This window comes from Carcharodon carcharias, chromosome 14 (genome assembly GCF_017639515.1).
Source record: "Carcharodon carcharias isolate sCarCar2 chromosome 14, sCarCar2.pri, whole genome shotgun sequence".
Taxonomy (NCBI): Eukaryota; Metazoa; Chordata; class Chondrichthyes; order Lamniformes; family Lamnidae; genus Carcharodon; species Carcharodon carcharias.
Window position 1 is genome coordinate 143392995 of NC_054480.1, and position 13888 is coordinate 143406882.

Genomic DNA, 13888 nt, shown 5'->3' on the forward strand with positions numbered 1-13888 from the left:
ACCCCAAAGGGCTGTGGAAACTCAATCATTGAGCATGTTCAAGACAGAAATCGGTAGATTTCTAGACACTAATGACATCAAGGGATAGGGGGATAGTATGGGAAAATAGTATTGAGGCAGATGATCAGCCATGATCTAGTTGAATAGCAGAGTAGGCTCAAGGGGCTGAATGGTCTATTCCTGCTCCTATTTGCTATGCGATCCTACAACTGATAGATCAGGTCAAAGTTTTGCAACCAGGAATGATGGGGTATAATTAAGCAACTAACAGGTGGAAGTGGTTCAGTAAACATCTTCATTGTATGGCGCTGGTTAGAGTTCAGTAGGTCTGAACAAGGCTTCATAGTCACATGTAGGTTAACGGTAAGTCTTTATTGACTCTTAGAACTATTTACAAATATACAGCAAAGGATGTAAGCTAGGAGCTGTCTCCATGCTTGCTGGTACGCACAGCTCTGTCCAACACTAGGCTGATGCTAGTTGTGTGTCATATGATGTCTTATATCACTGTGTGGGTGTTACTGCACTCAGTCCCACATTAACCCTAAATGTGACAGACCCTTATACTATACCTCCTCCAGGTCTTTATCCAATGTATTTTCAGTGATTATAGTTTACCTTATGTATTACATTGTTATTACTATAATAGACCTACATTGTCATTACTACATTATCACTATCCCATCTCCCCCCTTCAAGTTCTTGAGCTCAAAGGTTCAGGTGGCCTCGAGGCCTTATAACCCGTCCATATCTTGTTTGCACTACTGTCAGAGGTGTGGTAGGCTCTGTCCCTGCAGGTTCTTCCTGTAGGTTTTGAGATTGTTCAGACAATGTATTCATCTTCTTATTGTTTCTTTTGCTTCTTTTGTTGTCATGTGTCATAGCAACGTCCTCTGTGATGGAGGACGAATTTTTGTGTGATGAGAATGAGATTTAGTGATACAAGTCACCTCTGCATTTCACTCTTGGCAATGAACGGCTGCAACCAGGTTCCAGCATCTTTTGTTACTTAGGCTTGCTGGCTGGGAGTTGCAGCTTTTGTTTGGTGGTTGCAGTGTTGACCTACTGTACCATCATCAGAACTGGAGGTTGAGACTCATCAGACTGCTGGCTGCTCTCTTTTGCATCCTCCACTGAAAACATCCTGGTTACCTCCTGGGTGGTTGGCTGGTCTGACCGTTGAAGGTTTACGTACCTGTAACGAGAATGGACAAACCTGCTCCACAAAGAGATAAGACAGTACAGAGCTAAGTCCCAGCCAGGATACTCTTTCTTCTTTGAGCTCTTAGGAACTTGCAGCTCTGTTTGGTTACTGACAGTGGTTGCCTTAACATCTTCTGCTGTTTTGAGGAGATTTAGGGCTACACAAGCATCTCAGCTCAAGAGAGAGGAAGGATCATTATGGACGATGTACATTAGCTCAAAGATTTGTTTGCTGCTATACATTAGGTGGTCCCAGAATCATGCCTATGACTGGAAGTTGGATTCCTCTGGGCCCATAGGTCTGTCTGTTGTTCGAAGCCAGAGGTCTTTTAGCCATTGTTCTTTGTCTGATAGGGCTGGTATGCTGGCTCCTGTGTCTAATTTAAAATTTGTTAAATAGCCATTGACTAAAATTTCCACATTCCAGAATAAGAAACCAAGATCTTTGACCTCACCCAAGAAGCATGGCTGTGTGTCTTCTGGGCTTGCAGTCTCAACCTAGTGGATGATCTTTGCTCCTTCTGTGCTTTTCAGAGCTTTTGTCTTGGACAGTTTGCCATAGCGTCCTCTCCTGTTGCACTGAAAGCATTGGGCCCAAATTGCAGGACATTAATCTTGCCTTTGGGGATGGTTTGCTCCACAGTGTTGGCTGTGTTGGCTGGTTCAGGTATTACTTTCCCTGCCCTGTAGTGTCCCTGTGCCTTTGTTGCTTAACTAGCTGAACTGTGGATTGGCTTCTGCACCATGGTTTATTTTCCCCCCTGAGAATGGTTTTGTGCCGCTCATTCAGTTCTGACTCTCCAGCTAGCTAGATTGCCTCTTCCAGGGTTAGATCTTATTTTGCTTGGATGAGGTAAGAGAGTACCTCATCCACCATTCCTACCCCTATTCTATCCCTGATTAATTAAAATTTTAAGTTTCCATATTCATAATCTCCTGCCATCCTGTACAGATGAATGAAGCGATAGGTTTTCCTGTCAATGGCTGCTGCACTCGCTTGTTAAATTTAGCCCTTTTGAGTATTTTATTGCTTATTAGATTAAACTAATAGCAAATGATTTTAGAACTTCTTCAAATTTAGCAGTCGATTCACTGTTTTGCAATAATGTCATCCACAAGTGGGCCTACTGAGTAAAGCAGTGTGTTGACCTACAGTGCTTCTGCCGTTTTGTCTAAACCCGAAGTGATGCTGTATCTTAGGAATCTTTTCCTCCAAAGACCCTGTTGTAGGGTAGCCAAGTTGTGCTATCAGGATTATATTATTATATGTTATATTATTATATTGTGTTACTAAATATTGTTATTTAAATTGAAGCATTCAAGAGGGCATTGGATGATTATTTAAATAGAAAAAATGTGCAGGGTTACAGGGAAAAGACAGGAGATTGGCACTAAATTAAAATGCTCAGAGAGCCGGTGCAGACGTGATGGGCCAAATGGCCTCCTTCTGAACCGTAACAATTCTGTGATTCTGTGATATTAATGGTAGAGTTGATCTACAGACACTTCTTGGGTGGAAACATTAAGTTTATTTACAATATACTCAGCAGCAACTATACGTGTGCTTTCACTTCCAACTCTACACTGCTGAGGTAGCGCACGCTACTCTCCTATTGGTTACTACTGATCATGTGATCTTCCTTAGCCAGTATTATTCTTAAATGTACGTTACACTAAATAAAACCATAATTACTACAGTCCCCAATTATGTGATTGACCTGGGCCTTGGATTATTCCAAATTGATGTGGAAGTGTGGAATTCTGATCCCTGGTTAAATTTTAAAAAGTGTAGGTTCTGTCTTCACAGCTTTTTGAATTTCAAGATGACATCACGCATCACTTGGAGACAAAGGAATTTCCCCACTCTGAAGGAGAGTCACACAGTCTCGAAATGTCAACTCTCCTTCTCTCTCCACAGATGCTGCCAAGCCCCCGAGTCTTTCCAGCACTTTTTGCTTATGTTTCAGATTTCCTCCGCTTGCTGGTTTTGGCGGGCTCCACTACAATGACAATTGGGCTCAGCTTGAAAATTTTTAAAAATTCAACAATGGCTGCCTGGATCAACTGCCTGCAACATTCCCTTGCTCAGCATTCTACTCTAAAGTTACCAATCTGTCTAATCCTGGCTTTTGCTTTCTCCCAGCTGAGTTTAGAAGTCACCGTTCTCCTGGATTATTTAATTAATGATTTCATCCATTTCAGACAGAGCTCAGATGCTGCGTTCGGGTGTCAATTCAGGGACCAGGTTTTAACGATGGGATTTTCCCATACTGCACTTCCGACTCTGAAAGATGGGATTCAAGTGGACACCCAATGAGAATTGTCCCCCTGCAAATGCCCGCTCTGTCCAATCACCTGCCCTGCCAGCAGGATCTCACACCAGCCCAGAAGACGTCTAGACCAATGTGGCATGCACATCTCAGGGCTTACTTGGATGGAGGCCTGGAGCAGCTTGTGGACCCCGAAGCAGATGGTGAAGTCTTGTGATGGTCGACCCTGGAACAGACGGTGGAGTCTCGTGATGGTGGACCTTAGAGCCGATGGTGGAGTCTCATGATGGGGGACCCTAGAGCAGCATGTAGACCATTGAGTGGGTGGCCCATCGAGTAACAGGTGTATGGCTGCAGCAGGTAATGGAGTGCCTTGTGGTGCAGGGTAGGGGGAAATGACGGGAGGAGGGGCACAAAGAGATGGGGTGGATATGGAGGCCAGAATAGGGCGTGGGTTGGGGGTTAGAGATTGATATTTGCGGGGTTCTAGGGTCAGGGGGAATTGAGCAGGAATGTGGGAAGGGCAATGGGGGAAAAGGGGGACTGTGTAGGTGGGGAAGGGGACTGTGAGTGGGGGGGTGGGGGTATTGCTGGTGGGGAAGGGGACTGTGAGTGGGGGGGTGGGGGTATTGCTGGTGGGAAAGGGGACTGTGAGTGGGGGGTGAGGGTATTGCTGGTGGGGAAGGGGACTGTGAGTGGGGGGTGGGGGTATTGCTGGTGGGGAAGGGGACTGTGAGTGGGGGGTGGGGGTATTGCTGGTGGGGAAGGGGACCGTGAGTGGGGGGTGGGGGTATTGCTGGTGGGGAAGGGGACTGTGAGTGGGGGGTGGGGGTATTGCTGGTGGGGAAGGGGACTGTGAGTGGGGGGTGGGGGTATTGCTGGTGGGGAAGGGGACCGTGAGTGGGGGGTGGGGGTATTGCTGGTGGGAAAGGGGACTGTGAGTGGGGGGTGGGGGTACTGCTGGTGGGGAAGGGGACTGTGAGTGGGGGGTGGGGGTATTGCTGGTGGGGAAGGGGACTGTGAGTGGGGGGTGGGGGTATTGCTGGTGGGGAAGGGGACCGTGAGTGGGGGGTGGGGGTATTGCTGGTGGGGAAGGGGACCGTGAGTGGGGGGTGGGGGTATTGCTGGTGGGGAAGGGGACTGTGAGTGGGGGGTGGGGGTATTGCTGGTGGGGAAGGGGACTGTGAGTGGGGGGTGGGGGTATTGCTGGTGGGGAAGGGGACCGTGAGTGGGGGGTGGGGGTATTGCTGGTGGGGAAGGGGACTGTGAGTGGGGGGTGGGGGTATTGCTGGTGGGGAAGGGGACTGTGAGTCGGGGGTGGGGTTCAGAGGGAGAGGTCTGTGGACTGGATTGATGAACCCTGGGGGGGGCAAAGCAATGAAATTAGTTGTTGGATAGAATTGTGACTGTTAAAAGGAGCAATGCTAAGGGGGACGGTGGATAGGCGAGGGTCCTGAGATGACAGGTGAAGGGGTGATTACGGATGTTGGGGGGACACAAAATAAAACATGGATCTTTCGCGTGGGAAGGATGAGGGTGGGCATTTCCACGGTGACTAGGGTGGGCTCTTTGGGGAGGGAAGGGACCTGGGCGGTGTCTGTGATGGGCCAAGTGTAATGGTGGGGGGTGGACTCAGAGGTAACTGTGGGGAGGTTGACTGAGACATCGGGGGTGATGGGTGGGTCAATGGTGGATGACGGCTGGAGGGTAGAAGCTATTGGAGCAAGTCTCAATGGACACGCGCATCATGGCTGCTGCAAACCTACCCGGTGCCTCAAAGTCCAGATATCGAAATGCTGGATGGGAGTTTGGTCATCGGGTGGGTGGAGTTGCAGGTCAGCTGAACTGGGCAAATGAAGGGGAACCCCAGCATGGAGTTCTGAATATGCAAAGTGCAAAGGACCAGTGTGCGTGGGAGGCTTCTCGCACATGGCTCACAAGGACCCTGACAAAGATCGATGCCTCCCTCCACTCGCATGATTCTGGGGGACATAGACCCAGCCTGAGTTGTCCCCTTGAGTATAGGACGTTTGCAAGGGCTTTAAAACTAGCAGATGCAATAAAAGCACATCACGCCTCCTTAAAGTGCATGTGTACGTATATTAACAACTGAACATCAGCAATGAATAATGAGAGTGCACCCCTGCTACTATAACGATATCAGGACTTCTTAATTTTTCATTGCCTGCCACTCCGTCCAGGCGCTCCCCCAATATCCGCAGCAGGGGTGGAGACTGCATGCTAACCACAATGCCCTGTTGTCTATGATGACTTTGGCAGGCCTCCTCTGGATCCTTGAGGCCTAGAGGCCCCGGCTTACTTTGGGTCTCCTGCTCTGGGGGCAGGTACAACCTCCACCGTCCCAGAGGCCAAAGCTGATGGGGTCACAGACAAAGGAGATTCGGAATGGCCGGCCACCTTCAAAGAGTCCTGAGTGGAGATCCCAGGGGTGTCCTCCTCCCTTTGGGTGCTGGAAGGTCCCGCTCTGACTCTGTGAGGAGAAGAGTCACCTGGATGGAGGTTGAGGTCCCTTGGCCCCCCCCACCTCTCACATAGTCGCTGCAAAAGCTCACCCATGGCTACAGTGATGGAGTGCAGGTCTGTGCCCATCCCCAGCAGAAACTGGGCATTCTGCTGGACCAGGTTTTCCATGGCGTCCACCATCTTCCCCATGGGGACCTCCGTGCGAGCATACGTCAGGACTACTTCATCAGCCAGCTGGCGGACGGACATCTCTGCCCCACGTGCCACCCTGTTGGGGGCCTCCAACATTTCTCCCTGATCTTCCCCCACCTCTCGCTGCATTTCCAGTATCTTTTCTCGGACCGCTTCCTGACGCTCGTCATTTGGCTCAGACTTCACAGAGGCCTGCTCCCCATCAGTCCTCCGAGGGCCGGTGACCTTGGCGGTGCCTGTCTGCAGACACGTGTCCATGAGGTGACCACCAGGATGTGAGACAATGCCTGGACTACATCTTGTAGCCACCGAGCTGTGTGTCTCTGGGCTGGTGGAGGCTGCAGGCAGCTGCTGTGATGGCTCAATAGGTGTATTATCATCATTGTTGTCATCCTCCTCGCTCCTCTGTGGGCTGGAGCTGGGGCTAGACTGGAGTTTGGGGCCTGGCCTAACCCTCTTCTTGCTGACACCTGTAATAGAAAGAGAAAATGAGTGACTGCATGACCTGCCTCCAACATTGCACTGAACATAACCCTTAGGTTTCTATGTGAAGACATTAAGCATGATTCCTCACTGGATAGATGGGGGAGTTCGGCCTCACCACCTCCACATTCATGGTCTCGATTCTCCCCTGCCCGCTCAGAAGCCTACCCTTCAAATGGTGTGAAATGGCAGAGATTGGGCATGCCCCCTCCTGTCTTCCCTCTCTCATGCCTGTTGTGCTTTAACTTGTCCTACGCAAGGAGAAAAGATGCTTTGAGAGCAATTGGGATGTAAGTGGCATTCACATGCTATCAATCTTCATCATCAACCCACTGGCAAATGTGTGCCATGTGCAAGGTGCAGTGCAGCTAATCCACAAGGGTTCTGCGGCAGCACCTTCCAGAGCGGCGAGCTCCTGCAGCTAGAAGGACAAGGCCAACAGAGGCATGGCATCAGCAGTGAATGCTGTTGTCCTCTATGCCAACCACCCCCTCCCTGCCAAAATTTGAGCTCTCGGTGTGGCAGGGTTAGAGACCTGCAGTCACCTCCCTACCTGAAGACTAGATGGACTGCAATGGGACAATGATGCATCACCGCAGCACGCTCTGACTCGCCTCTATGCATGGGCAGCGCAGATGGTGGCCTTGCCACTGAGGCCCATGTCAGTTTCTATTCAGTGAGATGAGTACGGGGAATAGAGGGTTCACTTACCCTGGCAGTGAGGATGCGGTCATTCATCCCTTTCCTGCATTGTAGGGTGGTCCTCCAGTGAGGGGGGGTTGGCACTCACCACCCTGGTGACTGCCTCCAATACAGGGGTGGTAAGACAGGTAAGCCTCCTCCTCCCATACCTCGGGTAAAGTACATCGTCCTTTCTCCACCCCATTCAACAGTACTTCCAGCGATCCATTGCTGAATCTGGGGTCTGTGCTCCTTGGCCTCCTGGTCCATTTTAAAGAGCGACATAACAGTAGCTCGGATATGACGGTGGGGTCACAACATCCTGCCCTGAGAAACGTTGGGGAACCCCTGGAGGCATAATCAATGAGCTCAGCATTGTGCATTTCAGCACGATTTCCCACTGGGTAAACACTCTTGTTTCTCGCCCTGACCACGGAATTCAGGCCCAGAGCGGATGATTCTGCCCTAAGTGTTTATTGACTCTTTTGACTATTTACAAATATAAAGTGTAGGGTACAAACTAGGAGATGTCTCCATGCTTGCTGGTACACATGGCTCTGTCCAACCACTAGGCTGGCCTTGGGTGTGGTACATGTGCTCTCTTACATCACTGTTTTTTTTATTCATTCACAGCTGGCAGGGCCAGCATTTATTGCCCATCCCTAATTGCCCTTGGGAAGGTGGTGGTGAGCTGCCTTCTTGAACTGCTGCAATCCATGTGGTGTAGGTACACCCACAGTGCTGGTAGGGAGGGAGCTCCAGGATTTTGACCCAGCGACAGTGAAGGAACAGCGATAATTTCCAAGTCAGGATAGTTAGTGACTTGGAGGGGAACTTCCAGCTGGTGGTGTTCCCATCTATCTGCTGCCCTTGTCATTCTAGGTGGTAGTGATCATGAGTTTGGAAGGTACTGTCAAAGGAGGCTTGGTAAATTCCTGCAGTGCATCTTGTAGATGGTACACACTGCTGCTACTGTGCATCAATAATGGAGGGAGTGAATATTAAGTGGATGTGGTGCCAATCAAGTGGGCTGCTTTGTCCTGGAAGGTGTCAAGCTTCTTGAGTATTGTGGGAGCTGCACTCAACCAGGCAAGTTGGGAGTATTCCATCACACTCCTGCCTTGTGCCTTGTAGATGGTGGACAGGCTTTGGGGAGTCAGGAGGTGAGTTACTCATCACAGGATTACTAGCCACTGACCTGTCCTTGTAGCCACAGTATTTATATGGCTAGTCCAGTTCAGTTTCTGGTTAATGGTAACTCCCAAGATGTTGATAGTGGGGGATTCAGTGATGGTAATGCCATTGAACATCGAGGGGCAATAGTTGGATTCTCTCCTATTGGAGATGGACATTTCCTGACACTTGTATGGCACGAATGTTACTTGCCACTTTTCAGCCCAAGTCTGGATATTGTCAGGTCTTGCTGCATTTGGACAAGGACTGTTTCAGTATCTGAGGAGTCGCAAATGGTGCTGAACATTGTGTTGTCATCAGTGAATATCCCCACTTCTGACTTTATTGATGGAAGGAAGGTTATTGATGAAGCAGCTGAAAATGATTGGGCCCAGGACACTACCCTGAGGAACTCCTGCAGTGATGTCCTGGAGCTGAGATGGGTGAAACCGTACTCAGTTCCATTTTCATCCTATATGTCCCTAAAGGCATCAAGGGGTATGGGGAGAGCGCGGGAGTACAACGCTGAGATAGAGGATCAGCCATGATCATATTGAATTGCAGAAGAGGCTCAAAGGGCCAAATGAATTACTCCTGCTCCTAGTTTCCATGTTTCTATGTGCCAGACTTTTGTACTACAATCTTCATCCACTGTTGCAGTGCAGCCCTGCACATGAGTGCAAAGGACAAGGTTAAAGCACTCACAATATCTTCAGCCAGAAGTGCCAAGTGGATTACCTTTTTCAGCCTCCTCCAGGGGTCCACACCATCATGATGTCAGTCTTGTTAATCCAAGTGTCATTAAGAAATCATTGAGTGCACCAGACAGTTTGCATTTCAGCAGGTCCACTCAGCTCCACACCTCATTATTGCCTTGGTCCAAACAGCAACACAAGACCTGAACTTCAGAGTTGAGGTGGAAGTGACTCTCCTCGACATCAAAGCAGCTATTCACTCAGTGTTCCACCAAGAGATTTGATGGAAAATGTCCAGTTATAGGCAAACGGCTGCATGTAGGTACAAATATGGGGGTAGGTCCTCAATACTACCTGGTTGTAAAACTGGCATTGTGGACTGGCAGCTCCTAATATAGAAGGTTGTTAGAGTATGGATTGAGAAAAAAAATCCAAACTTTCCAAATAAATATAAAAACTCCAACATGTGGATCTAAAGAGTCAACTCTTACAGGTCAGACCAGCCAAACCATCATACTCAGAAAATATGTGAAAACTGTGTCAAGGAGGAAGAGGTGGCATCACTAATCTAGCGCGGCCCAGCTTGCAGAGATCTTAGGTGAAATGAGACTTTTTAATTGCAAGCAGCCCAAAAAACTTAAGAAGATGTTCCCTAGAAAATGCAGTGCAGCAAATCAGGATGGGTCTGTACCCCCAATTCTATGACAAGTCTGCAAGTCTCCAAACAGTGAGCAGAGCCTCACAAAATGTGCCCTCACACCTTTGCCAATTTAATGTTGTGATTGATTTTTCACTCAGATCAAGGTAATGTGAGATGAATAATTTTGTTTTCATCCTTTTAATGGAAAATAAGATAAAATATGCCTGACACAAAGTTAAGCCCTGTGTAATTTCATACCCTCAAATCCAGGCACACAAGAAGGATCACAATGAATTTTCTTTGACTCACAGTTGACTGCTAAGACTCTAAGATAATAGAGCTACTAACAGGCTGTTCGGTGCCTCATGGGATTATTTCCTCTACAGCAACTAATAAACAGCACTCAGAAACGAATTCCCTTGGTACAGTAAAGCTTTTTGAGTATCTGTACTAGATGTCGCTATTGTATTTTTATAATCCCTGACCTTTCCTTCACATTAAGTCCTGAAACTAGCCTAACAATGTTAATAGGTCCATTTGAAACAAGAAAACAAGTCAATTACATACATTGTCCACACTTTGTGAATGGGTTCTGAACTGTGCATACAATAAGTATGGGCTTTTGATTTTCACCCTTGAAAGAATGTCACAATGCACACGGAGTGAGTTACTGAGGCAATTCTACGATTATACACTTCCAGTGGGTGGGTATTGCTTTGCACCAGGAGGCCATGGTTGGAAAATTTAGGTAAAGATGTCCATTTTGGAGCTGGATCTGTTGAGGGGAAATATCTATAACAACGTACACCGTTTCCAGTTCTTACATCCTATGCTGGACACCATTGAGTGGAAGGTAGAATCATCTATATGGACAACTGCACTGTTTCTCTTCTTTCCCATAAACCAGTTGCAGTCATGTTAAAGTTTCAAGCTCAGATTATCTTGCCAGACAGAAGTGAGCAATGAAAGGTCCACATTTTGTAGCTGACTGTAGAAGTTCATTTATTTATAAAGTCCTCGACTTCTTAGCAAATTTTCAAAATTTTCCATGACTTGTCGTACATGGAAAATGACAGAATGCTATCAAAAATTGCCTGCAATTGTGCACCATGGAGAAATAACCTGCGGTTTCATGCCCATGACTCTACAGTGGGTTCCCAATCTCAGCCAGGCCGATCTAAACGTTATCCATGCCCAGCAGGAAGAAGGTGTAACTCAGGGAGTAGGTCAACCCAAGTCGGGAGTGCGCAGTTCCTGGTCACTGGAGGTCAATTATTATTTGTATAGGCTCAAGCAGGTCATCAATCCAACTCTCTCAGCTGTAAATTTTGAATGATACAGTGGTAGCCAATTTGGGAGAGCAAAACATACGTGTAGGGAGACGAGGGAGCGTTTACAAAGAGTTATGCAGCAACACTGTCTGCTACCGTTACTATTTGTTCCTTAATTTTATACTCCTGCAGTAAAGCCCATTTTAGGCCACTTTCCATGCTGTTTGATCCCATGGTGTTGGCCTCCACTAAGAAGCACTCTCCATCAATTGCAAGGATGTAGAAAATATCACTCTATGCTCAGCTTAGTGTTCCTGCTTTCCAAATAGCCATTTCAGTCTATTGCAGTGAAGCACTTCTCTATTGTACTGCACCATTTCTAGTGACTTGAGTAAAACCTAGCAAAACTCCCCCACTGAGGGAATCAGGATTGAACAGAAGCCACAGAAAGGATTTAAACTCAGGGCTTCTGAGTGGAGCTTTAGTAATCTGCTGCTGCAGCTTTCAGCACGACTGGACAAATTATTTCTAAGAGAAAATGGCCTTTAAGTGGAGCAATCTATAATTGAAAACTGCCCACACAGCTGAAAATGAGTTCCACAGGATGTGTTATTGTAACATTTGATTAACCCTTTGAATGGTGAATATTTTAGAATAAGCACATTTTTACCTGCAAGATCTGCAAGCAATTGTTTATCTAAACTTTAATGTTAAAAGGTAAAATGACCCAGAGACCCAAATAACTTTAACATAAATTGTACATTTTCCTCCTTTTTAAATTTGCTTTTCTCTTCATGCTGAACAACCTTGGTTATATTTGACCCCCAAAGTTAGCTTCCTATCACATGTCCGTACTGTCACTAAGACTGTCTGATTATTGCAACATGCTCCTGGTTGTCCTTCTCTAGGTTCTACCAATCACAAACTTGAGGTCAGTCAAAACTCTGGTGCCCACGTCCTAACTCACACCAAGTCCTGCTCATCCACCTCCCTGGTGCTCGCTGATCTCCATTGGTTCCTGGTCAAGCAATGCCTCGATTTTAAGTTCTCATCCTTATTTTCAAACCCCTCCAGATCCTGGCTCCTCCATATCTCCGTAATCCTTCTCAGTCCTACAATCCCCCTGGATCTCTGCGCTCTGCTAACTCTAGCCTCTTGAATATTCCTAGGGCAGAAATTTTCGCTCGGCGAGCACACACCCAACCCGCCTGAGCTTGAGATGACCCGCGTTGATGTCAGTCGAACGTGCCGATGTCAACGCGCGGTCGCGTGCTAGCTCGGTCGGTGGGCACACGCCAGAGTCGGCATGTGCCCGCCGACAATTAAAAGGCCTGTTAAGGCCACTATATAATCAATTAACTGAAATTTTTCGCTGCCCGTTCAACCTAACGGTTGGCGGACAGGTGAAAAGGCCAAGTTGCCTTAGCATTTTTTGGAAACCTCATCCTTAGGCGGGATGAGGTTTCCATAGAAACACAGAAAATAGGAGTAGGCCATTCGGCCCTTCGAGCCTGCTCCGCCATTCATTATGATCATGGCTGATCATCCAACTCAATAGGCTGCTTCAGCTTTCTCCCCATATCCTTTGATCCCTTTCGCCCCAAGGACTATATCTAACTCTTTCTTGAAAACATACAATGTTTTGGCCTCTACTACTTTCTGTGGTAGAGAATTCCACAGGCTCACCTCTCTCTGGATGAAGAAATTTCTCCTCACCTCAGTCCTAAATGGTCTATCCCATATCCTCAGACTGTGATCCCTGGTTCTGGACTCCCCCACCATCAAGAACATCCCTCCTGCATCTACCCTGTCTAGTCCTGATAGAATTTTATAGGTTTCTATGAGATTCCCCCTCATTCTTCTGAACTCCAGCGAATATAATCCTAACCGACTCAATCTCTCCTCATATGTCAGTTCCTCCATCCCAGGAATCAATCTGGTAAACCTTTGCTGCACTCCTTCCAAAGCAAGAACATCCTTCCTCAGATAAGGAGACCAAAATTGCACACAATATTCCAGGTGTGGTCTCACCAAGGCCCTGTACAATTGTGACAAGGCATCCCTGTTCCTGTACTCGAATCCTCTGGCTTTGAAGGCCAACATACCATGTGCCTTCTTTACCGCCTGCTGTACCTGCATGCTTACCTTCAGCGACTGGTGTACAAGGACACCCAGGTCTCGTTGCACATTCATCCCTCTCAATTTATAGCCATTCAGATAATAATCTGCCTTCCTGTTTTTGCTACCAAAGTGGATAACCTCACATTTATCCACATTATACTGCATCTGCTATGCGTTTACCCACTCACTCAGCTTGTCCAAAAGTTTGCTCAGCTTGCTTCCAAAAGCAAATAAAAATAAAATAAAAGTTTTAAAATTGAATCAATAACATGTCCCTGCTCATGTGACAGAGTCCTGACCACCTGCCTCCACTGAACCCGGCAGCCAAAGACAAAATTCTGACCCTAATTTTAGTTGTTCCACCACTGGTGGCCATGCCTTAAGCTGTCTGGGCCCTAACCTCTGGAATTGCCTCCCTACACTTCTCTGCCTCTCAACGTCTCTTTAAGGCGCTCTTAAAATCCTACCTCTTTGACCATGCAATTGGTTGTTTGGCTCCGACAATCTTTTTCATGTGGTTCAGTATTAAATTTTATTCCATAATGCTCCAGTAAAGTGCCTTGGGACTGGTGTTATGTAAATGGCACTATGTACATTCAAGTTATTGTGGTTGTCATTAGATCAGCTTCTTGTCCAGTTAAAAAGGCAAACAGGAAATGTTTCTCCCAAGCTTTC